The 26,556-nt window shown below is 39.1% G+C and overlaps 1 protein-coding gene across 2 annotated transcripts in view; it reads left to right on the forward strand.

The window, feature by feature from the left end:
• ELFN1 (extracellular leucine rich repeat and fibronectin type III domain containing 1) overlaps window positions 1-26,556 on the forward strand; it is a 2,453,138-nt gene that overhangs the window by 624,337 nt on the left and 1,802,245 nt on the right. The window lies entirely within an intron of this gene.

The following is a 26,556-nucleotide window of genomic DNA, read 5'->3' on the forward strand; positions in this document are numbered from 1 at the left end:
ATTGTTTTTTAATCTCACCCTTAACTACAACAACTTTACCTTGGTTTGTAGCTCTTATATTTCAAGATCCCAGTGGTATATAGTTTGGTGCAGCACTGGACTTACCTTGCATCTCTCAGCACACCAGCAAGTGGATAGCTTTTCATCTTTAATCCTTCAGTGTTATGACGTCCAGCACTACTCACACCTGTCCTCTCCTTTTCCCAGACCAGTCTACTGCACACTTCCAGGCTTGAGGGTCAAATCATGTAGTATCAGTCTGGTTGCTTTTGTCTACAGGATTTTCTTTTCAATACTGGACATACTTGTTATTGCCTTTGCTATTAGGCTGCATTTGGTTTGTACTGTCTGCCATGACCTGTGTGTCTTGGCTGGCTGCATAAGATATAGCTCATAGTATCATGTGACAAGACAATGGCCTAAAAGGTGACCAATTATCATGACTACTGAATGTTTGCTTCCCACATTGTTAAACGCTCTGCACCTTCTTACGTTTTCCTGCTAAGTAATTAAGAAATTACAGCAAGTCTATAAAATAATTGCAATGTCAGTGGCTCATCAGGTAGCACCATTACCTTTAATGTTGGAAGATCAGAGGTACACGGGTTTTACTTCCAGTCCCAGGTGACTGAATTACTTTTCCATTGCTGACAATACAGTGTAGCATCAAGTAGTACTGCATTCCTTAGTCCACCATCCTTCAGATGAGTTGCCCATCTGCCTGAGTTGGTGATAGCTCAGATGAATGTAAAAGATCCCATGGCATTCATCAACAAGAGTAGGGGAATTTGACTTGGTGCCCAAGCAAATTTTCTCAAGTCAATATAAATACCCCTTCAGGTCTCCCCTGAAAGAGGCCACCAGTCTAGTGGGACTAACCTAATTAACCAAGAAAAAAAATAAAACAAATAATTGCATATTTTACTGTTGGTTAACATGGTTGCAACCAGCAATGTTTCTTCCTGACAGAGTTTTCATAGGTTAGAAAGTTCCAGCCTTCTGGCTCTATTTAGCTGAAATTTCTACCCAGAATGTTCTGTACCTTTGACCTTCCCCTCCATCATTTTGTCCTGGGATACCACTTCCAGGAATCTTAGTCATCAGTAGTTAGACTTGGTTTTGTCCCTTTAACAAAAACAAGCATGATAATGCGTTACCTTGTGCATGTAGACAAACTTTGGAATCAGCTTCCTTCTCATCTGAGGTAAAACACTGGAATTGCAATTGAGTCATTACTTAAAATATCCGCTATGCTTATTTAGTACGCCACTACACTCTAAATGCTACACCTGGTATTTTAGACAGTTGTACTTCTGCTAATGGCCATTGATATAACCTTTTGCAGCATGTCAGCTGTATAGATATGTAAACCTCAATTTGCCTGTCACTCTCATGCTATTGCTATCCTTGATTTAACCTTTTGCAAAATGTCATCTGTATAAACCTGCAAATCTTAATATGTGTCTATGAACACAACCGATGAATACACTTTCTGTGCTGTTATTTTATGTGTCATCAACATTCAAACGGGTTTGCAGCTCATAACATGTAATGTCATTCAACTGTGTTAAAATCTCAGTATACTAAAATGTGTATTTTATTTCAAGCTACATTTATATCTTATCCCTGGCAAAATTACTGTAATTAATGACTTCCTTAGAATTATCCCTCCTATAATAGCTACTTTTCTGTCTAGATTACGTTTGTTTATAGCTCATAAATTATATCCACCTGACATGTTTGTTTTTGTTTGCATGTTATGCTCCACTGTATATTTTAAATGTTGATACTTGAAGATTCTGTCCTTATCACAACTCCATTGAAATTTTTTTTAGCTGGGCATGTGCAGTTAACAAAAGTAAATAAATATATAAAAAAAGCACAGATGCATTATTGTAACTGGTAAAGAAGAAACATGAAATAATAAGGCAAGCAAAGCACTTGAGATCCCATTTGCAGGGATGTTTATAAAACTGGTCACATAGATTGCGCAGAAAGACTCTGTAGGAGCTGGAAAGCTATGCTGGAGGTATTAAATGGACTAAGCATGAATGAAACATTAGCATGATTGAAATACCCTGCAATTCTGGAAATACAGCAGGAAAAATAATGATTTAGCCTACACAATGTGGAAGATGTTCCAAATTTTAAACAAAATTAACACAAACAGCAGAACACACAGCCAATAAAAGTTTGACTTACCTATAAGGCATGAACTAGGAGAACATCTTTAGACATGGGAGAGGTGATAAAGAGACACTGCGAGGCCATGCAACATCGGGTGATAAAACTCCCGCAAGGAAGAAAACAAGAACAGAAAATGTATGCTGTCCACATGTCAGTAATAGGGATATGCAGGAAATAAAAACATCACAAATGCAACTGTAGGAGATGAGGAAAGAGGTAAGGTAGTGGAGGGAAAACAAGTGAAAGAGTTCTATTTGTATTTATTTATTTTTATTTGACTTTTGTTAACCGGTTTGGTCCAGCTGAGCCAGAGGTCCATTTTCATTGGAGACCCGAGGAGAAAAGCTCCAGTACAATACAAAACAATACAAACAATTACACATTTTTAAATGTACATTAAGGTAGACAATGAAAGAAAAATAGGATGGTAACATAATGCAAATAAAACAAATATGAAACACAAAAATAAACTGAAGAATGACCCAGGAATAATTCCACTCAAACGCCTCAATCAGCTGAAAACATTTTATTATTAAGTGCTTTCAATCCCAAACAGGAGAACTTCTTCAGAACAAAGAGAAAACTTTTGCACCAATTTAAATAGATAATTAAATCAGTCACATGACTGTTAAGGTAATTGCTGCCAATAAAGAATGAAAGCATCCACAGAAAAGTAAAATAACCAAACTGAGTTGACTTGGGAACAAAATATAATGAAAAAAATATAAATGTAAAAATGTGAAACACAATTCAAAACGCATTATAATATTTCACCCTCAGTAAAGAAATAATAAACATGACTCATTTAAGCCCCGACTGTTCATAACATCAAGAACTAGTTGCCATTTTAATTCAACCTTGTCAAGGTGGGCATCTATGATATAACCCTAAGCATCAGACCTAACCTGTTCCAATATTAAAAAATTAAAAGAATGCTCTGGATTTTATCCAATATGCTTATAAAGGGCATTAGTCTTTTTTTGTTTCTAATATCCATATAATGTTCATAAATACATCTTTTAAAAACCCCAGATTTGCCTGTGTATTCCTGGGTCGTTCTTCATAATGCAAATAAAGATGAATTAAAAATAGGTACATAGCAAGGCAGATGCAATAACATACAAAAAAGGAAACTAAAATCTAATACAAATGTTCTTACCTAAACTGGAAGGAATACAGCACTGAAAAACTATGCACATATATATACATAGATTATAGCAGAGAATGAGACAGTGGGTGTAGAACAGGTTGATATATCACCAATACAGTGAGGTAGAGTTAACCTAATGGTAGAGAAGGTATGTGAGCTGGAGTTGTAAGAGACAAACTGAATTAAAGATAAAGAGGGAGGGAGGGTTAATGTGTGGTCTTGGAAAGGGACAGAAGAATGAGAAGCTTTTCCCAAGGAGATTTACATACAAAAATGAACGAAAAAGCAGAAGCAGATATAGACAAAAAAGAGTTGTAAAGCGATGGAAAAGCAGTCCACTGGAAGGTTTAGGCGATTAAAACTGAACTGCTAGACAAATAAGGGACTGAACAATCTGGACAAGCATTTATGATGCATGTCAGATTGAAAGAGATGGACAACAGGAATAAATAAGGAATGAAAGTAACTGCAGATAAAATAAGCAATAAATAATTGGAAGGAATGCACATTAAAAACCATTGAATTTGGGCAGGGTAAGAGGGTTATATTATATGAAACAGGTCCCTACCTTCTGAAGCATGCCCTAGAAGAAGCAACATAGATTGGGTCTATATTATAACTGCGAAACCTCACATACGCGAATATGGAAACATCGACACATATTGAGCGAACCGCTAAAACACCAACCGTCCTGAACTGCGAAATTCAAAATGTTGAATCGGCATAGTTGGCCAACCCCAATGCCCACTACATACTACCTACCCAAACAAAATAAATAATCCACATACATACACTTAACAAAACCCTAGTTCTAACCCTAAACTAAAGCTTACATATATTACTATGTATGCATTTACCTTAACCTGCACCCTAACCCTAAGGTCCGTAAGTATTGCACACTTACCTTAAGGAGCTATACTGGAAAAGGGCCAACTATGACGATTTGACATTTCGAATTTCACGCTTCAGGACATTCAGTGTTTTCGCGGTTCGCTCAATATGTGTCGACGTTTCTGCATTCACACAACTGCGGTTTTACGGTTGTAATAAGTAACTACATAGATTCACAGGTTCATAGATAAGTACTAGGAAGTTGGAAAAAACATAAGGAATACTGTCAGTGGGAGGGGCAGGTAAACCTGTACACTGCTTGGTTGAATGAATGCAACAAGGTGTAGGAAGATACTATCACTAATTGTCCACCTTCTCTGCAACATATAAATAGATCCGAGGTACAAAAAGGCTACAATAACTGCAAAAAGGCATGGAGCGCTGGGTCATAAAATGCAAGGGGGAAAAGTCAGCTGGGCAAAAATGAGAAGGAATAGGAAAAGGGGTGAAGGAGGCTGGGAGCTTTCACATATTCCTATACATGCATGGACATGTAACATCAGTGGGAAGTAACAGAAGAAAAGGAGGTTAAGCAAAGGGTGGTAAGGGACACAGAGATATGGAGAAGCTTACTATAGGACATGAATGAAGCAGCACTAAAAGGCCTGAGATGCATGAAGTGGGGTGAAGGGAATCTCAACAATTAAGGGGTACAGAAGGCTAGGTGTTAAGATATGGAAGAAAAATGAAAAAATGTGGAGGAATTAAGGAATAGCTCAAAAGGAAGGTTTAATATGTGTAGAAAATGACGGTGAGGATAGATTTACAACATTGGGGATTTAATATAGAGTTACAGAATGACAGAGGTTCAGTGCTGCAGTTACCTGGTACTCAGTGAGATCTGGAAAAAGAATGCAGAGAGTGTAATGAGAGAAACGAAAAGAGAGGAAGGGAGAGCAAAATGAGAGAGCATGGCACAGTGCAGGAAGCTGAAAAGGTTAAGGAGGCAAAAGACCAAACAGATCTGTGAAGAGCTAAGGGAAAGAAAGAACAAGGCTGGAGAAGAGAGAGAGAGAGAGACAGAATAAAAAGAACTGGCAAAGGGAGGAAGGTAGGATATGTGTTGCAGGATACTGAAAGAAGACAGAGTAGGCAGCAAGCTACATGCTGAAAGTGCATGGAGCAGGAGATCAAAGCCTTTGAATACTGCATAGATAGTATCTAACCCTGATGAGACATGTAAAAGAAGGTACAAAGAAGGATGGTAGATGCTGGAGCTATCAGTCAGTAGAGACAAGAGTAAAGTTTGGAAGTGGGCATAGCAGATTTTTCCTTCTACTTTCAGCTGCTCCCATCAGGGGACATCATAGCATATCATTGGTGTCTGCAGAACAAGTGGCAGTAAAGCTTTACGCTGTCGAGTTGCCAGTCTGGCACTCAACCTTCCTCAGAAGGCACACACACTCACACCTAGGGTGAATTTAGAATATCCAATCCACCTGCATGTCTTGGGAATGTGGGAGGAAACCAGAGCACCCCAAGGAAACCCATGTGAACACAGGGAGGACACGCAGATTCCACACAGAAGGCACCCCAACTGAGAATCGAACCGGAGAATCTCTTGCTTTGAGGTGACACTGCTAACTGCTGCATCACTGTGCTGCCCTCAAGTAGGCACAGTCGATTTGGGGAGACACATTTCAAAAAGAAGCAGATAATACTTAGGAATTCTGTATATGGTATATAAATAAAAAATGCAGCAGTTGAGAAGAAAGCGAAATTAATATTAACAGTCTGCTGAGTACAGAAGTTAAAACCATCATCACTCAAAACTGGAAGGGAACAAAAGCAAGAGATTCCTGAACATGGGGAGAAGATGACAAAAATTGGCTAGAATGAGGAAAGGAGAGGAGGCAATAAATGAAAAAGAGCAGTTGAAAGAGGTACTAGAATACTGTTGGAGTGAAAATGTGTAGCTGGAGGAAGGAGAGAGCAGGGAAACCATGGGGGGGGGGGTAGGGTAGGGAATGAAGAAGCCAACCACTGATGATAAAGGGAGCACAATGTATGAGGACTGTACATTAATGTAATATACTGTATGGAATTAATAAAGAAAAAAAAACGTAGGAAACTGAATGTTAAACAAAATGAAAAGGCAGTAGTCTGGCTAAATAGTCAACATGAATGGCGCCATTTTAAGAAAAATAATGTCCATAAGATTTAAACTTGGTCTGTACCTAAGATTTGAGGATGAGTTCTGAGACACTGAATCCACTGATGCCTGTATAACTGACAACAAAAATGACTAACTATCCCATCTGTAGTATTATAGGAAATGTTTTATCAACTGACTTTGCTGAGGACAGGAATTGCACTTTCCCCCAAGTCCGGGCACCATGGAATCAAAATAACTGAGGTCAGAAATTATACTTTCCTCAAAATTCAGTGACTTTGGAATCTGAAGCAAGTTCAGGTATAGCAAAAATTGTGCTTTTAGTTGATTTTACTTTTTGTCAATATCTGATTGTTTATGATGCATTTGTCAGCAGATTGGATATTGACAAATGGGTTAATATGAAAAATATAAATATCCTTTTAAACCACAAAATGAGACAATGCTGTAGAGATGCTCACAGAAATGATAAGTCTGTATAGAATGTTCTTCTTCACGTCATTCATCTGCTATTTTTTCCATTGACATATCTTGTTTTTTTCTGGCTGTTTGGCAAATTGCAGTGGAAATCCATGAAATCCTAGCCATCGAAACTGACAGTCAGCATGCCGGATTATGTCAAGTGAATTATAGTACAACATGTTTGACTTAATCACAGAATCCGGTGATCTTAACTCCATATTTACACAAATATGCATATATCCATTTAGGAACTGCATTTGTATGCCATCAATTCTGAAAGGACAAAAACCTTGTGATGTGAGATATTTGAGAGAAAAAGAAGGTTAAGTAATATCAAAGCTTCTTTATTCAAAAAGAGAGCTATTTTAAGTAGAAACCATTGACTGGTTCCCCCTAGTTTAATGGAGATAATTTAACAAATGTCCTCTAATGACGAGAGGCATAGCTATTTCAAAAGATTAGTGGGTTGTTGACTGATTTTGAAGAATATACCATATAAATACTCATTGAATGGACGCACCAAGTTCATGCAGTACTAGCAACTTAGCTAGATTTATTAGTTCACAAACAAGTTGAATGTATTATTTTAATTATCCAAGTTATAAGATTATATGGTAGCCTTAAATCTAAACAGTAGCAACTAATTAGGTCTTATGACTAATTTTGTTTTAGGAGAAATGGATCAACATTGACAGAGCTGCATTGTCCTAAGCTGCCTTCTTTACGTTAAACCATTTATAGGATATTTTACTCTGTGGTAAAATGGGTGTGGTGGCATTTTCACATTCAGAATCTATTCCATGTTCAATTAACCTTTTTCTCCTCATATCATTGTAATACTATATAGGTTCATTGGTAGGTACTAGGCTATTGGCCCTAGGGCCTATATAAGCCTAGCCAAAAAAGTACCCTGGCTTTCACCATCCAAGAAAATTATTTTCCTGTGCCACTGTCGAGCAGAGCCACGGAGGTGATCCCCGGTTGAATTTCCTATTTCCCATCCAATTATCAAGATTTTTCTTGAAGAGTGCTAATGAGGAGATTTGTTTGATATAGATAGGTAGTTTGTTCCAGAGTATGGGAAGTCTCTGGGACAGGAATCTATCCCACCAGCATGTTCTGTTTATTGTGGTGATCAGGTTTAGGTCCCTAGAGTGTGTAGCTTGGAGGGATTAGGATTTCTTTAAGTGGAGCATGTCCAACAGCTTTGGGTTTGACATAGCTTTGTATGTTAGGCAGAGATCGCCTCTGAGTAGGCAATATGCGACGGAGTAAAGCTGGAGCTTTTTAAGACGGTCTGCATAGGGCATCTGTTTGAGGCTGGTAATCATCTTTGTGAGGTATTTCTGCGGCCTTTCCAGTTGTTGTAGAGGTCTTGTGAGGTACATACCAAAAGCAGCGTTGTACTCTATAATGGGTCTAATGAGTGACGAGTAGAGGGGAACAATGACCTCTTTTTTCCTGGATGAGAAACCTTTTGTGATGAGGTGTGCCACGTAGAAGGATTTCCTGACTACTATGGTGATGTGATTATCAAAGGAGAGACTACTGTTCACCTGTGTCCCAAGGTCTCTTACCAAAAGACTTTAAATTGACACAAACTAGTATAAAAGTAGAAACGAGCAAGCTCCAGGTAAGCAACACGACACTGTTTATTAAATCCATAAAATTTGTAAGCGCTTCCATTGGAGAAAGTGCTCCAACTTCATCAGACTACACCTCAAACAGCAACACTTCATTTTATACTAATACAAGTCAATTAAAACCAATTTCAACTTGTAAATTATTTCCTGATCACAACAAATACCTTCAAGTTAAATACTTTTAACTGCACCAAGTCATTATGTGAAAAAGTTCATCATAACCAAAATATGCAGCCAACAGATCTTAAAATGAAAAATGTTTATACTATAGGTAAAAGATATGCCAGTATAAATTTAAAATTAAAAATATATATTATTATATTATTATTTATATATGCATACATTAGTAAAACCAGATATAAAAACATGTATGCATATATGAGTGTATATATTAATACCAATACTAGAGACAACCATTAACTTGCACTAAAAATAAGAAAAATATATGTATAATAAACACTGAAAAGGAAGATGAGACACCAGAAACATCATAATAAAAACAAGAATAAATATAAAGAGAAAGCTGAAGTCATTTAGCTACCCCATCGTATATAGAATATATTTTAATTAATATATAAAACATGACCGTAGCATGAGGTCTACAATTACATATTCTAAGTAAATCCTTAACCTTTTAAATCGCAATAGAAAATACAATTAGCCTTAGGGTACATTCCACTTATTGGAAACATCTATCTTGCAAGTGCCTTCAGTTTAAGAAGGCATTTAATTGATAAACATTAATTGAGGCATTTAATTGTTAAACATTCATTGAGGCTTGGTAGTATATAGGCTGAGGTGCGAACCTGCCACATCAGTTCGCATTCCTCAAGTTTGAGATCCCATGGCCCTCCCCTAATATTTTGTACAATCTGTTGTAGAACAACAAAATAAAATTTATGAGTGGGATGCTCAAGGACATGTTTGGCCAGGGTATTTGTTATGACATTTTTGCTAATGCAGTATTGATGTTCATATATTCTTTGTTTTATCTTTCTCTCTGTTTTGCCATTATAATAGGCTTCGCACTCTTCATAAAATGCTCCATATACCACACCCTGAGTATCACAATTAAACTTCCCATCAATTATATAGATTATATCCCTAATTTTTATTTTGTTGGTTATCTTAATGTATTTACATTGGGGCATCTACCACACTTAGTCATACCAAAGAGTGCCTTAAATGCTTTTTTATTATTTTTCTCAACCAAACATTTTAAATTGGGTCCCCTTGTAAATGGCAATTGTGGGACATGGCCTAAGGCTTTATTAAGCCCATTATCTCGTAAGATGAAGGTCTAATTCTTGATGAGAATATCTCTAATCTGTTTCATTATCTCTCATCAGGATAAATTTACAAGTTGTAATTGGTTTTAATTGACTTATATTAGTATAAAATGAAGTGTTGATGTTTGAGGTGTAGTCTGATGAAGTTGGAGCACTTTCTCTGAAGAAAGCGCTTACAAATTTAATGGATTTAATAAACAGCTCCCAAGGTCTCTTATCACACTTTCGGTGTTAAGTAGACTACCACCTATGTGGTAGTTCATGGGTACAGAGTTTTTAGCAAAGGGGATGACAATGCACTTTTTGGCATTGAGCTTGAAGTCATGGCTTTGACATCAGGCATCTGTCTCAGTGAGGCCCTTTTGTAGGATGTCCACATCATTAGAAGTTTTGATTATGGCTCCTAGTTTGCAGTCATCTGTGAACTTTGTTAGAAGTAGATACCAAACAGGAGAGGACCCATGATTGTACCTTGTGGTGCTCCACTTGTCACTGGTCTGAAGTCGGATTTGGAGTCTGCTACTTTCACAGTGTGGGTTCTGTCAGTGAGCCAGTTGGCAACCCATCTTGTGACATAGGGATTTATACCTAGTTTAGTGAGTTTATCTATAATTCCAGAGTGGGGGATGGTGTCAAAAGCCTTGGCGATATCTAGATAGGCTGTGTGAACCACCTTACCCTCATCTATGGCTTTGGTGACTGCTTCAAAGAAGTCTATCAAGTTTAGGAGATATGATCTGCCTTTTACAAACCCGAACTGGGTGGGGTCCAGAGTTTGGAGATTACCAGTGCCTTTGTTTATAAGTTCCATGATGATATGTTCCATGGCCTTGCAGACCAATCTCGTCAGGCTAATGGGGTGGCAGTTCCCAGGGTCCGTGGTAGCTCCTCCTTTGTGGAGTGGGATAACCGTCGCTGTGCACCATTCAGTGGGCACAAAGCCTGAGGTGAGGCTATGTTTGAACATGATATTTGAGTGCCATTTTGTACAGTAGTTCGTGTATTATGCAGCCTGGGATGTTATCAGGTCCCATGGATGCTGTGTTCTTGGCTTTGGAGAGTGTGTTTTTTACCTGTGCAGCCGTGATTACAGGAAATTTGCATTCTTCTGGTATAGAGATGGGTCCTTAAGGGGGTGAGAGGGGGGTAAAGTTAGCACTGAACCTATCTGCCAGGATGTTGGCAATATCAGTTGGTTCTGTATATTTAGTGCCATTGTGCTGTAACTCAGAGCAGATCTGAGTGTTGTCATTGAGATACTTGACATAGCTATAGAATGCTTTGTGATGGTTGTCTTTAGACTCAGTGGCGATTTTGTTTTCATAACTAGCTTTGGAGGATTTTACTCTTTTTTGCAACAGTTTATTTCTTCTGTTGTAGAGTTTGTTTATAGCAGGGGTCAACCAAATTGGCTTCATTTATTTGGAGAATAGCATCTTGGTTCTGTTAGGGATAGCACGATCCATGCACTCATGTAAGTGCTTCTAAAGTGCATTTGTGTAGGATTCAGCAGTCGTACCTGTATTGTCCGTCTGCAAGGTTGTTGCAAAGTTTGCCACTTCTGTCTTAAGAAGCGTGAAGTTGGCTTTGGAGAATTTTTTTACTGTAGTTTCCCTAGTGGGGGCAGGATGCGGATATCTAAGGTGATTAGCTTGTGGTTGGATCTGCCAATGAGGAACTGAATTTTGGTGTGGAACACTTGTCACCCATGTTGGTAATGACCAGGTCTAGGATATTGCTTCCCATGGTGGGGGTGTGGATAAGTTGATCCAAGGTGTTGGAATTTATGAATTCCAGAAAACGTTGAGCAAAAGAGTTGAAACATGAGTAGTTTTCCCAGTTAATGGTGGGCTAGTTGAAATCTCCCATTATTAGGGTGTTGGGTTGTACCCTAATATTTTCAAGTGTATCAAGAAATGAGGAGTAGGAATCCTGGGGCATGGTGGGGGGGTCTGTAGCAAGCTACAATTTGGATTGTGGTCTTGCCCAGAGTTTATTGCAGTTAGATAATCTCGGATGCATTATGCTGAGCAACTAGCCTGGAGGTGTGGATATCCTTAATGAATATGGACACACCTCCGCTTTTACTGTTTCGGTCCAAGTTAGGTGGCCGAAAGGTGTGGTATGAATTATAGCCTGGTAATGTAGGTCTGCTCTCTGGAGCCTTGAACCAGGTCTCTGACACTGCACAGATGTTGATGTTATCCATTTTAAGGAGTGCCTCGAGTGAGTGCAATTTGAGGTTTAGACTTCCAGCATTGAGTAGCAATACCCTCAGATTTTACTTGTATCTGTTATGGTGGTGAATTTGTCATTTGAACCTTGCCTAGAAAAGGCACTATAGGGGTGGCAAGAGCCTTAGCCAGTATCCGGAATCCCAAGGGTGACAGGTGCAGGCCATCTTTGGCAAAGCATCGTGGTCTGTCGATCATGTCATTACAGGAAGACAGTTACTGGATCCCCTTAGAATGACACAAGAGGCTTAGCCAATTATTGAATCAATCATTTTGTCCTTGTACTGTGGTATCATTGTGGGTGTTGGAAAGATGTTACTCAGGGCTAGGGTAATATTTGCCTGGGCTACAAGATCAGAGCCCTCCTCCATCTCTCTTTTCATGTAGTCCACGGAGGTATGTCTCAGGTCATTCACTCCAACATGGACAATGACAGAGTCATATTTATACTTGTTGTGGAGTGACTTGAGTGCGTGCATTATGTGGTGGATCCTGGCATCTGACAGGCAGCTGACAGTAACTTTCTCCTTGTTTAGCCTGGTGAGTGAAACATCAGTGTGCCTGACTATGGAGTCACCTATGACTACACTATTGGGTATGTTGTTATGCCTTATGGGCTGTGGTAGAGTGGCGCACTGAGTATGTGGGCTATGTGTCATTTGGATTGTGTTGGGGGGGGTGAAGGTTGCTTGCATTTCTGCTTTGGAGGGCTCTGTTGCTTGGGCAGGTTTTTATTGAGAGCCTCCACAAATGTAGTGGTGTGTTTTGTGTTTCTATGTGTGCGTTTTGTTGGTATAGGTTTTGAGGGAATGTGTGATGAGTGTGGTGTGGTGCAAGTGTTTACTTTCTCCTTTTGACTGTCTTGGGTGAAGAGAGCTTTGCTTCCAGCTTGGCTATATAAGTGCATCTCTCACAGGTTGTAGTGTCGGGTGGTAGGAGGAGAGGGTTGTCTGTGTACATGAGGCAATTCTGCATTGCCCCAAGATGCCCGGAGTCATCAGGTAAACAGAAGAAAACACCAGGAGCTGACCCTTAGACATGCCTGGATAGGTGCTATTTATTAAGTACTAAAACCGTTTACCTTCTAGATAAGTGGGGAAAGTTGAGTGCTGTAGTAATTAATAGCTTATTTAGTGCTTACAAGTTCTGAAGAAGTGCTGAGCTCAAAGAAACATTACAGACTAAGCAAAAATGTTGCCTTAGGGTATGTGTTAGCCTTGATATATCATGCTTTATGGGGTACTTTGTTCACTGTTATTTACATGAGTGTTCTTTGCAACAATTATATTGCTCTGTTGAAGTTTTAAGTATAAAGATGAAAGTGTTCAGGACTGTATTTAAATTTCAAACAAAAAAGCTCTTGGTGGTGGTCATAGATGTCGTTTTTTTTTTTATTTTTATATTACAGACTAAACCAAAATGTTGCCCTAGGGTATGTGTTAGCCCTGATATAGCATGCTTTAATACATTATATGATCTTTCACTGCTGTGCATGAAACAATCATTAGTAATGGAGTCTGAAATCTGGAGTGTGGTACACTTTATTACATGATATTTCACTTCTGTAGATTATGTAGTTGTAAATCATATATTTTGAAATATAGTTTGTGTTTCACTACTGTAAATTATGCAAGTAGAAATGATTACTCATTTGACTTGTATGCATTGACTGCATTTTCTTTGGCTGATGGCAAAAATTTAATATAGTACTGATAAACAAAGGTATAAAGCTGAAATCACTCAAGTATATATAAAAACACAAAACTTGCTGTAAAACTTTGTAGTTTTATAAGGTAGCTTTGCTCCTTCACTTACTAATAGTAGGAATGTAACCCCCTCAACCATGTTGGTTATACATGTAGGTGTATATATATATATATATATATATATATATATATATATGTATATATATATATATATATATATATATATATATATATATATATATATATATATATATATATATATAAATATATATATATATATTTATATATATGTGCGTGTGGGTGTGTGCATGTATATGTATATATGTATATATATATATATATATATATATATATATATATATATATATACATACATACATACATATTTATACATATATACCAACTTTAAGATTACTGTATCATAATGTAAGGGAAATCTTCCAAGATATTATAAAAAAAGGCAGTACCTGCCATTCAATAATATCTGCAGATTATATGATGAGTAGATACTTCTATTGTAATCTAATGTGTATTACATATATTATACTTTATATCTTAGGCACACTAACCCTCATCAGAGCAAGCCACCAGGTGGTGTGAACCTTGGCTCTACATGATTGCAAAAAATACCACAAAAAGAAGAGCTTCGCCACAAAGGCCATTAAAACTTTTGACTTTATACTAGTACCTCAGCCTTTCGCCTTCTTGGAATAAATTATGCATAGAAAATGGTCCATTTTAAACACCCAGTGCTCCAATCCAGCAATTAAGCAATTAACCAATAAAAGTGCTCTTGCTACCAAAATCATTTACATAATTGGATGTGCATGCCCATATACTAAGTGGTATATTGAACAAACTAAGAGAAAAGTTAAGATTAGAATTATGGAACATCTGGGGATATTAAGAGAGAAAATGTAAACAGCCCTGTGGCAAACCATTTTTAATCGCACATGGAGGGTTGGCAGACAGTTTAATTTTTAGCATTTTAGTCCAACTACTTTTAAGTAGAGGTGGAAGCTTTAAGAATGAGTTGAATAAATTGGAATGTAGAATCATTTTAAATTATAGGACATTATACCTTAAGGGGATGAATTTGGATGCAAATTTTAATTCAGTGAAGATTTATAGATGTATATAATATATAAACATATATTAGTGTTAAAACATAGCAAATGTATTTATGGTAGTTGTTTTGTATAAAATATAAAATGTTTTTAGGATAGTCAAATGATTTTGGTAGTTTGGGCAGTTTAATTGATTGTTTAATTGTTGGACTGGTACTTCTTTTTGTGGTGTTTTTTGCATAATTCTCTGTCTTTGGTGTTTATGCATTATGTCTCTAGATGATTGCCACTGATAAAGTGTCACTCTGACCCCATGTGTAAAAATGGGGGGAAAAACGGTATTTGGATGAATAGATGGATGTTATGCAACCTAAAATGTTCTGTCTGTATTATTTTGCCAGCATAATTCTGTAAATTTGAACTTACTGACACTTTAACTTCTCTTACAATTGATGTTGTCATCATTTAACTTCAACAATAAATGTCTATGCATCTGTACCTGTATCTGCCCCAGTACCTGTACCACTATTTGTGCTTAAACCTGTTTCTGTACTGATATATCTACCTGTGTTTGCATCTGCTCCAGTACCTGTACCACACCTGTTTCTTCACCTGTATATGCACCTGTGTTTGCATCTGCCCCAGTATCTGTACCACTGTCTGTGCTTGATCCTGTCCCTATTCCTGTATATATACCTGTAGCTGTACATGTATCTGTATCTGTATCTGTATCACTACCTGTTTCTTTAACGGCATATGTACCTGTATCTGTATCTGTACCAGCACCTGTACCTGAACCTGTCTCTTTACCTGTATACGTACCTGTATCTATTTCTGTAGCACTATCTGTGTCTAAACCTTTCTCTATTCCTGTATATGTACCTGTATCTGCATCTGTGTCTGTACCAGTACCTGTACATTAATCTGTTTCTTTACCTGTATATGTACAGACATCTGTAGCAGTACCTGTAACACTGTCTGTGCCTGAACTTGTTTCTGTACCTGTATATGTACATGTATCTGTACCTATATCTGTATGTGAAGCAGCACCTGTACCACTATCTGTCTGAACCTGTGTCTGTATCTGTACCTGTACCACAACCTCTGCCTGAACCTTTCTCGGTACCTGTATATGTATCTTTATCTTATCTGTAGCTGCACCTGTATCTATGTCTGTACTACTACCTATACCAGTTGTTATGCCCGAATCTGTCTCTGTACCTGTATCTGTACTTGTACCAGCACCTTACCACAACATCTGCCTGAACCTTTCTCTATACCATTATCTGTTACCACAACATCTGCCTGAACCTGTCTCTATACCTTTATCTGTATCTGTGCCTGTACCACTGCTTATACCACAACATGTGCCTGGACCCGTCACTGTACATGTGTATGTATTTGTACCTATACCTGTAGCTGAGATCATAACTAAAATTAGTCCTTGTACGGTATACCTGTCTCATTACATGGATAACAAGCAATGAATAAATGTACAAATATATGCTAATTAATTACTTTATTTGTAGCCATAGTATGTAGATCAGTTTGTGCTGTATAGAGATTCTATCTAGTTTCTCATTGCTGGGGATGTGGACAACAAAACTGGATTCAGCTTAGTAGAATCTTTAATTTACCTGATAAAACAAGAAACCTGAAGGTTTTTTTTCCTGAAAATTAAAATTTTTTACAGTATTCTTCTTCATAGTTGCAAAATAGATCACAGATTTCCTTTTTGTTAGTTCCAGCAGATTCTCATTGATGTTGGTTGACAATTTTGCTTACTATTTTAATATCTCAAACGTAAGTTCTGTGTGCTGGCATGCAGTTTTATTTTGAGCGATATTTGGTTTATCATAGCTCCTGTTTAGTTTGAAAGTTTTCCTTTGCCAACCTACCCAAGATTAGAAACCATAATGAAATAAATTAGGGCATGCCGTTAAATCAAGCAAGAAGTAACAATTACATGATCTATCTAAATGTATTATTCTACTGTTTTGTCACATTATATTTGAAAAGATTTCATGAGACTTTGGCTAACAATGTCTGTGCTGCAACAAATTTTAACGGTAGCACGCATTTGCAGTTGTAGCAGTTTCTATCATTTTTAGCTTCAGAAGTAATATATGCATAAGTAACCTATGGCTAGTGCGAGTACTGGACAAAAAAGTATATTGGCTCATAGGTAATAAATAGGCTAACTACCCCAGGGGAGCTTTTTAAGCCTAGCCATGGTATGCAAAGGTGAAAATCAAATCTTGCACTTTCTGTTTGTAAGGTAAACACCTTAACCATTATGCCAACCCCCAACCAAAAGAGTGGCCCATTCACATAACAGGAATCAAACCTTGGCCAAAATCAACAGCCCTAACTGGTAGACAAGTGTTTAGCACATTCCACATCATAGGATGTGTTATATATGCAGAAGTGGGATTAGAACCCAAATGTGTAGAAATGCTGGCAACTATGAGCCAATCATGTAACCACTGCACCACTATTGCTTAGGGCTTGTATTAAGTAATTTTGCATTCTGTGGGCTTCAAGTTAAATCTAAAGCCTGCAAGTACTTCTTATAGAATGACAAGAAACAAGAGAAGGAATTATAGAGAAATACATGAATGAACAGAGCTTTGCAGAATATACAGGATTATTTAAAATACCACTCCACAATGCCTGAAAACATTCTGTGATTTACAATTGATTTTATATAGTGACATATTTACGTTTGGCATAACATTCCTAATTCCAATAAAATATTAATTAAAAAAAGAAGCAGAGACATTTACAGCTCTAAAGATATATGCAACAATCTTGCCTGAAACCTCTACCCTCACAATGAATCTCTTTTATGGATTATTTTCTTTGTTGCATAAGTAGAAGAATTATGCTCTGTTCTCACAGAAAATATTAATGCAGTATTAGAGGGGCTCATGTGCACTGAGCACAAACTGCTGCAGTATTAAATGACAGCCACGTCCCAGCATACCTTTCAGAACAATATTAATGGATTCTTTGCTACCCCGACTGTCTACTGCTCTAGATGGAACTTTAAAAGCATTAGGTAGGCTGCACATTGTCAAAAGGAATATATGTTAGTGCACTTCATTTAGCATGCATTTATCTGTCATTATATTTCATTATATTTCAACAATGAAATGTGAAAATGCTAGTATGTTTGTTAATAAATTAGCTGAAGTACATAACAGTTTTACATTTAGCACAAGCTGTTAAAGCTGTTTCTGTATTTATTTGTTTATTTGCAGTTTGTTAAACGTGAATGTCTACTGGGCCACGTTGAGCCTATTTTCACTGTAGGCCCAGGGGAAAAAAGCTCCACAGTACAATAGCAGCAACACAGTACAGGAGCAGCAACATCTTAGAATTATACAGTTACAAAAATGGGTCATTAACACATTATAAACAAGTATAGAAGTGAAAAGTGGAGACTCAAGGAGAACTTCTGTACACAATATGGAAAGTAACATCATACATTAGCATCATACAGTTCAAAATCTATAATTAACCAATTATAAACATTTGTTTTTTCTCAACTGTTAGACGATAGATAAATTACAAATGCAAGGATACATATTTATTTATTTATTTTTTCACAGGATGCAAGGCAGGAGTTAAGGCAAATGTAGTGAAGAATAAAGGCAAGTGTAGTAAAGAATTAAGAATTAAAAAGTTTCACGGGGGAAGGTTATTAGAGGATTGGGTGCAAGAATAGTTCCAGGTAAAGAATAGGTAAGAGTGTAGAGAAAATTTAAAATTGATAGGGTTTTGGGTAGTTCTAAGGGATAAGGGGAGAGCATTCCACGTTTTGGCTAGGGAGATAGAGAAGATAAGTTGTCCAAGAGGTTGATTAGGCTTGTGACTCAGAAGTAAATTCTTGTTTTCGGAACTAAGGGGCCTATTAGGGAGGTAGGAGGTGAAGACAGAACTTAGGGAGGGGCAGTCAGTGGGTTTAAAGATGAGTTTGTGAGCAGTAGTAAGTTGTAAATAGTCAAGATAATTTAGGAGTCCCAGCCAATTTAGTGAGTGAAGTGCTTTACAGTGGTGGGAGGAGTATTCGGAATTTGTTATGAATTGAGATGTCTTGTTGTACCGAGCTTCCAGCTTGACTTTTAGGGAGGTTTGGAGGTTGATAAATGGAGGGAACAATAGATAAAAGATGGGAATAGGTAGGTGGAGGCAAGAGTTTTCCTAGAGCAGGAGGTTAGGTATTGATTGTGTCTGTAAAGCAATCAAAGTATTTTGTGTTTTTTTTTTTTATATTTTGTTGTACATGGATATTGATATTGAATCTGTTAATGTTAAAGAGAACATCAGTAGTAACCCATTTGTATCAACTGATTATGTCTCATTAATATCCAGAATGAGTGTCTTGTTAGAGTCCCCTCATCTTACAAAACTCTTCCGCTTCTGTGGTCTTTTAAAAATATAGTTGTCTGGTTGTAAGACAATTCTAAGAATGACTAATTGCTGAACTGACCTTCATCATCCATATATAAGTGAAATACACCTCTAAAAGCAAAATTATATTTTTCATAAACAGACCACCAAATGCTGTTTTTACCTTTCACTGTATCTCCCATTTGAAAGGCTGTACTCCCTGTTCCCTATGATGAATGGATAGGGTTGGAGTTCCAGTGATACCACCAGATATTGTCAGGAGTAGGGGTACAGGCCTTAAATCCTATCCCATTGTTACTAAATAATGGCATGTGCAGATGGGGTTTGAATCTCACCATTGCCACAAAATGATGTAATGTATATGGGATACAGAACCAAAACCCATACCATTGGCACCTGCATATAAGGGATGCCGGGTTTTCAAATCTTAAGACAAATGCACAGTACTGCCCTGGGTTATGACTTCCAATGTGCCATAGAACATGAAGTTGTAATATCTGCTATCGAAGTAGTCTACCTTTTGAAAGCATGAGTACTACCAGTCACATAAATGCCATGCAGATACCCTTTCCTAATAAGATAAGACATCAGCCACAAGTTTTTTTATGAATAAACAAACAAACCTACTTTGAAGTGGAGAGGTTATTACTGCTACCAGTTGCTAAAGACTATACAGACTTTGGCAGGAAAATAACCAGATATAGACATGTAGGTACCTTAGTAACTAACTGGTATCACTATGTGTTAGAGGCAAATCTGCACTCATCAGTGAATTCAGAAAAGTCCTGTATACTTACTAAGAATTTTAACTAAGCAGTTTAAAATATCAAAGTTTTAACAAAGTTACACCTTGCACTAAGAATAAAGAAGGGGATGGTAAATTTATTAATGAGGAAGACCAACTTTCTTAGTATAAAAGAGACGGGGAGGAAATACATGATAGAAGTTAGTGAAAAGAAAGAACTAATTTGTCGATATTTTTACTTTGTAAAATGTGATCAGGTGAACTGATTAAAACATACTATAACCAGCCTGCAGAAACAAGACCTTAATAAAAAGTGCATTTCTAAGATGGCCACAAAATTAATCATTGCATTTAATGGTCAGTTCAGTTGTGGGTCTAGAAATAATGGCCTGATAAATCTCATATATCTGTTTTTTCTATGTGCTTTTTTTCATCTGCCTTGCCAGATATCAAGCTACCTCCCTATTGAACTTCAGTTCATTCATTCTGTAGGGGCGGGGGATGCTGCCTCAGATCCCCTAAGGCAAGAGCTATTGGGGAGCCACCAATGTGTTTGCTGTTTTCAGCAGCATCCTGAAAATGAGAGAATTATTTTTCTGTGGATGGCCCTAAAGCCTTCCCTTGGGTGTGGATGTCAGCACTTAAATCACTGTAAGCACCACTTATAACCTTCTAGTAGCCCTTATTCCTGAGCATGGCTGTCAGTAACAATCTTCACCAACTTCAATAACCATGCCCATGTCAGCCCTGCACAACATCCAAACCCATCCTATTCACCTCTCTAAATGCCCAAAGCATAGCCAAATAAAGCCCCGACCTCCATTCCTGGCTTCTCTACAATCGACCAGATATCATGTCTATTTCTGAAACCTGGTTAAAACCTCACATAAAGGACTCAGAAATAACACCCCCAACTACTGTATCATCAGAAAAGATAGAACCCACAGAAAAGGTGGAGGAGTAGCTTGCCTAAACTCATCCTCTCTATCTGTTACCCCTTATTCTAAACCCATTCCCCAATTTAACAATGCCAAAATAATTTTGGCCCTACTTCAACTAAATAAACACAAATACATATGCATAGCTTCCCTATACATTCCCCCTGGGGACAACATCTCTGTACTCGAAGATATTCTTTCCTGGCTTTCCACCAACATTAGTAATGAAACAATAGTCTTGGGTGACATGAACATAAATTAGGTTCATAGGTAAGTACTAGGCTATCTGCCCATGGGCATTTATAAGCCTAGCCACAGAGTGATGGCTTTCGCCTTCCCATTAGATTAGTAACCTGGGCCTCTGTCAACAGGGCTCCTGAAGTGATCCCAGGGTAGAACTTATGATTACCCATCCACTCATCAAGATTTCTCTTGAAGAGGGTCAGAGAGGAGCTCTGTCGAATATGGATTGGGATTCTATTCCAGAGTGAGGGGAGTCGCTGGGACAGGAATCTATCCCTCCAGCATGTCCTGTTTATTGTTGTACATAGGTTCAAGTCACTAGAATGAGTGGTTCTGAGGGATCTCGTTTTTTTGAGGTGAAGCATGTCCATTAGTTCAGGGTATGACATGGCCCTATAGGTCAGGCATAGGTCACCTCTGAGCAGACGGTAAGCGACTGAGAAGTGCTGGAGCTTTTTTAGTCGTGCTTCATAGGGTAATTGTTTAAGGCCCTTAATCCTCTTAGTGAGGTACTTCTATGGTCTTTCTAGTTGTTGCAGGTGTCTAATGAGGTACATCCCAAATGGGGCATTGTACTCTATTATGGGCCTAATGAGTGAGGAGTAAAAGGGCACAATCACCTCCTTGGATCTGGATAAGAAACCCTTTGTGATCAGGTGTGCCACATAGAAGGATTTCATGACCGTTTTGGCTATGTGGTTATCAAAGGAGAGCATGCTATCTACTTGGGTACCCAGGTCCCTAATTGCTTCATTTGTACTTAGTGGATTCCCATCTATGTGGTAGTTTGTAGGTACTTTGTTTTTCCCAAATGGGATTACTATGCATTTTTTGGCATTTAGCTTGAGGCCGTGACTTTGACACCAGGTGTTTGTCTCTGTGAGACCCTTTTGCAGGATGTCTGTGTCAGCTGGAGAGTCAATTATTGCACCCAATTTACAGTCATCTGCGAACTTGGTTAGCCACAGTCCCTCCGCCTTTGCCTGTACTTTGGAGAAATATATATATACCGAACAGGAGGGGTCCCAGGACTGAGCCCTGTGGGTCTCCGCTTGTGACTGTGTTAGAGTCAGACATGGCACCTGCCACTCTTACCATGTGGGTTCTGTCTGAGAGCCAATTGGCAACTCATCTTGTGACATGGGGGTTGATATTTAAGCTGGTGAGTTTGTCTATGATTCCTGAGTGTGGGATGGTGTCGAATGCCTTAGCGAGGTCCAGATATGCTGTGTGGACCACCTTCCCTTCATCTATGGCCTTGGTGACTGTTTCGAAGAAGTTGACCAAGTTCAGAAGGTAAGATCTGCCTTTAACAAAGCCAAACTGGATGGGGTCCAGTGTCTGGAGGTTCCCAGTGTCCCTGTTAATGAGCTCCATGATAATGCATTCCATGGCTTTGCAGACCAAGCTAGTCAAGCTTATAGGGTGATAGTTCCCAGGGTCAGTTGTGGCACCACCTTTGTGGAGTGGTACGACTGTTGCTGTACACCATTCTTTGGATACATAGCCTGTAGAGAGGCTGAGTTTGAATAGTGATTTGAGATGGGGGGGTTAGTTCATTTTGAAGCTCGTGTAAGACACAACCTGGGATAGCATCTGGTCCCATTGATGCTGTGTTTTTGCCCTTTGCAAGGGCTGTCTTTACTTGTGTGTCTGAGATATCAGGAGTGCCACATTCTTCTGGGATGGGTGCTAGCACCTTTGGTGGAGGGGGGGAGAAGTTTGCACTGAACTTGTCAGCCAGGATGTTGGCAATGTCGGTTGGTTCAGTGTATTTATGGCCATTATGCACTAGCTCAGAGCATATTGTTAAGTTTATTTATGGCCGGGGTCCACCAGACTGGCTTCCTCTTTTTTGAGGAGTTGGTCTTGGTTTTACTTGGGATGGCTCGGTCCATGCATAATGCATTTGTAAAGAATTCTGCCGATGGGTCATCATTTTCCATTTGATTGGGAGCTTTGAAACTTCCCACCTCGGTCTTGAGGAGTGTGAAGCTGGCTTTAGAGAAGTTTTTTACCTTGATTTCCTTGACTGGGGGGGTTGGGATGTGGATGTCCAGTGGGATTAGTTTGTGATCTGATCTTACCAATGACGAGTTTACCTCAGGTGTGGAACATAGGTTTGCCATGTTGGTGATGACCAGGTCCAGTATGTTGTCACCTCTTGTGGGAGTGGTGATCAGATGTTCAAGGGCGTTTGAGTTTATAAACTCAAGGAATCATTGGGCTAGGGTGTTTGAGCCTGAGTAGTTTTCCCAGTCAATGTTTGGATAGTTGAAGTCACCCAGTAGCATGGTGTTGGGTAGAATCTTCATACTTTCTAATGTTCTCAGGAATGCTGTGTGAGGATCCTGAGACAAGGTGGGAGATCTGTAGCAAGCTATAAATTGAACAGTCAATTTACCCGCTGTCAATTGCACTTGGATGGTCTCAGATTCCGAATGCTTTGCTACTAACCTGGAGGTGTGGGTGTTCTTGATGAATATGGACACACCCCCTCCTTTTGTGTTCTAGTCCTGGTTTTGGGACCTAAAGGTATGGTAGGAGTTATAGCCTGGTAGTGCTGGGGTGCTCTCTGTAGCCTTGAACCAGGTTTCTGTCACTGTACATATGTCAATATCTTCCATACTAAGGAGAGCCTTGAGCGCATGCATTTTGAGGTTTAGACTTCTGGCGTTGAGCAGCATTGCCCTCAGTTTTTGTTTATTATTGTTGTTTATGGAGGCGGGTTTGTCTTTTGAGCCTTGCCTAAAAAAGGCAGTATTGGGCTGGCAAGAGTCTTGGCCAGTATTCGAAAGCCCAGGGGAGACAGGTGCAAGCCGTCTCTGGCGAAGCAACGTGGCTTGTCAAGCATGCCGTCCCAGGCTGACAAGTACTGGATCCCCTTTGAATGACACCAGTAGTTTAACCAATTGTTGAAACTGATAATTTTTTCTTCGTATGCTGGCATCATTTTGGGTGAGGGCATGATGCTACTCAGAGTCAGAGTCATACCAGCCTGGGCTACATGGTCAGAGAGCTCCTCCATGTCTCTTTTCATGTAGTCCAGGGAGGTACGTCTCAGGTCATTTATGCCAACGTGTACAATGACAGATTCATATTTGTAGTTGTTGTGGAGTGACCTGAGTGCATGTGTTTTGTGGCGGATTCTGGCACCCGACAGGCAGCTTACGGTAACCTTCTCCTTGTTCAGTCTAGTGCGTGGGATGTCTGTGTGCCTGATCATAGAATCACCAATTACTAGTGTGTTAGGTATGTCATTTAGCCTTAGGGGCTATTTTTGCTTGGCACACTGACGTTGTGACATATGTGTTACCTGGTTTCTGTTGTGAGGTGGAGGTTGCTTGGGTGTATGCTTAGGAGGTCTCTGTTGTTTAGGCAGGTTCTTATTTAGAGCCTCCGAGTATGTTTTTGCGTGTTTCTGACAGTTGTTTTCTGGTGCAGCTACGGCTGGTCTATGTGAGTCTGGTAATGTGGTGCTAGTGTTGCCCTTCTCCTTGTGACTGGTTGATCCAGTCGTGGGTTGAGAGAGCTTAGCCTCCAGTTTGGCTGTGTAGCTGCATCTCTCACATATGTTTGTGTTGGTTAGGAGGAGGAGGGGGTTGTCTGTGTACATGAGGCAAACATAACATTGCCTCAGGATGCCCAGATTCACCAGCTGGACCAGAGAGCACACCTGAAGCTGTTCCTTGGACATGCCTGAATAGATGGTTAGGATTGTATTGCTGATTGGATGAGTAAAGAGCCTTATACTTCCTGAGTATAGGGCTGAAGTGCAAGCTGTAAACTAGTGCTAGTTTTAGTGAGTTTTAGTAAGTGCCGGTCTTAAATTGCCTTATTTCTAGTGCTGGGTTGAAGTGTTTCAAGTTTCAAGGGAAAAACTGAAGTGCAGACTTCGTGGTGCCTGGAACAGTTTAACCGCAGCTAAACAGTGCTGCGCGGTGCGCAAACCCACACAAAACCGCGCTAAGCGTTTTTTATATCAGGGAGATAAAAAAGGATAGAAATTAGCCCACAATGGCCAATGAGCTACAAGTTGCTGGGCTGGGACCACTCCTACAAGGACAGATAGGCTGCTCAGAGTTCCCTCTCTCACAGTGAACAAGGAAGCCACCTAATTATCCAAGTATGATATGGGCAACACAGGAACCTTTACCACAGTCCTGGATTCAGCAAAGCCTGAAAACTGGACTAGACTAGTTCAGAAAGGCGGAAAACAAGGAATTTTTTTGTGTTTTTTTTTTCAGAAACAACAGAAATGCAGAGCTTAAATTACTTTAAATACACAGAGGAGGCTAGCGCACTTGAGTGTGTAGCCTGCGACTGTGTTACATTTAACTTAAATGCAAAAACGACAAACAGCAACTTTTTTTCAAGTGCAACAAAGAAATAAGTACAGTAAGCAATGCAGATATCACTAGGGATCCACAGAAGTGCTGAAAAGCCACAGTTTAGGCAGAATTAGAGTTTCAGGGAAACAACAAGCAAAAACAGTGCTTAATCAAGTCCAAAGTCTCTCTTTTGTCTCTCGGCCGCTTGTAGGACCCTGCAGGGCACCACAAGGAACCTGCTGAGCTGTATACAAGCGCAAGACCGTGCTAAGTGGTTTTAATACGAGAGAGATCAAAAAGGATAGAAATTAGCCAAAAATGGCCAATGAGCTACAAGTTGCTGGGCTGGGACCACTCCTACAGCGACAGATAGGCTGTTCAGAGTTCCCTCTCTCACAGTGAACAAGGAAGCCACCTAACTATCTAAGTATGATATGGGCAACACAGGAACCTTTACCTCAGTCCTGGATTCAGCAAAGCCTGAAAACTGGATTAGACTAGTTCAGAAAGGTGGGTAAACAAGGAATTTTTTTGTGTTTATTTATTTATTTTTTTAGAAACCAAAATGCACAGCTTAAATTACTTTAAATACACAGAGGAGGCTAGTGCACTTGAGTGTGTAGCCTGCGACTGTGTTACAGGTAACTTAAATACAAAAACGACAAACAGCAACTTTTTGTCAAGTGCAACAAAGAAATAAGTACAGTAAGCAATGCAAATATCACTAGGGATCCACAGAAGCACTGAAAAGCCACATTTTAGGCAGAATTAGCATTTCAGGAAAACAACAAGAAAAAACAGTACTTAATCAAGTCCAAAGTCTCTTTTTTGTCTGTCGGCCGCTTGTAGGACCCTGCAGGGCACCACAAGGAGCCTGCTGAGCTGTATACAAGCGCAAGACCGCGCTAAGTGGTTTTTATATGAGGGAGATCAAAAAGGATAGAAATTAGCCAAAAATGGCCAATGAGCTGCAAGTTGCTGGGCTGGGACCACTCCTACAGCGACAGATAGGCTGCTCAGAGTTCCCTCTCTCACAGTGAACAAGGAAGCCACCTAACTATCTAAGTATGATATGGGCAACACAGGAACATTTACCTCAGTCCTGGATTCAGCAAAGCCTGAAAACTGGACTAGACTAGTT

The sequence above is a fragment of the Protopterus annectens genome, chromosome 12.part0, assembly GCF_019279795.1.
Source record: "Protopterus annectens isolate FY-2018-M chromosome 12.part0, PAN1.0, whole genome shotgun sequence".
NCBI classification, from domain to species: domain Eukaryota; kingdom Metazoa; phylum Chordata; order Ceratodontiformes; family Protopteridae; genus Protopterus; species Protopterus annectens.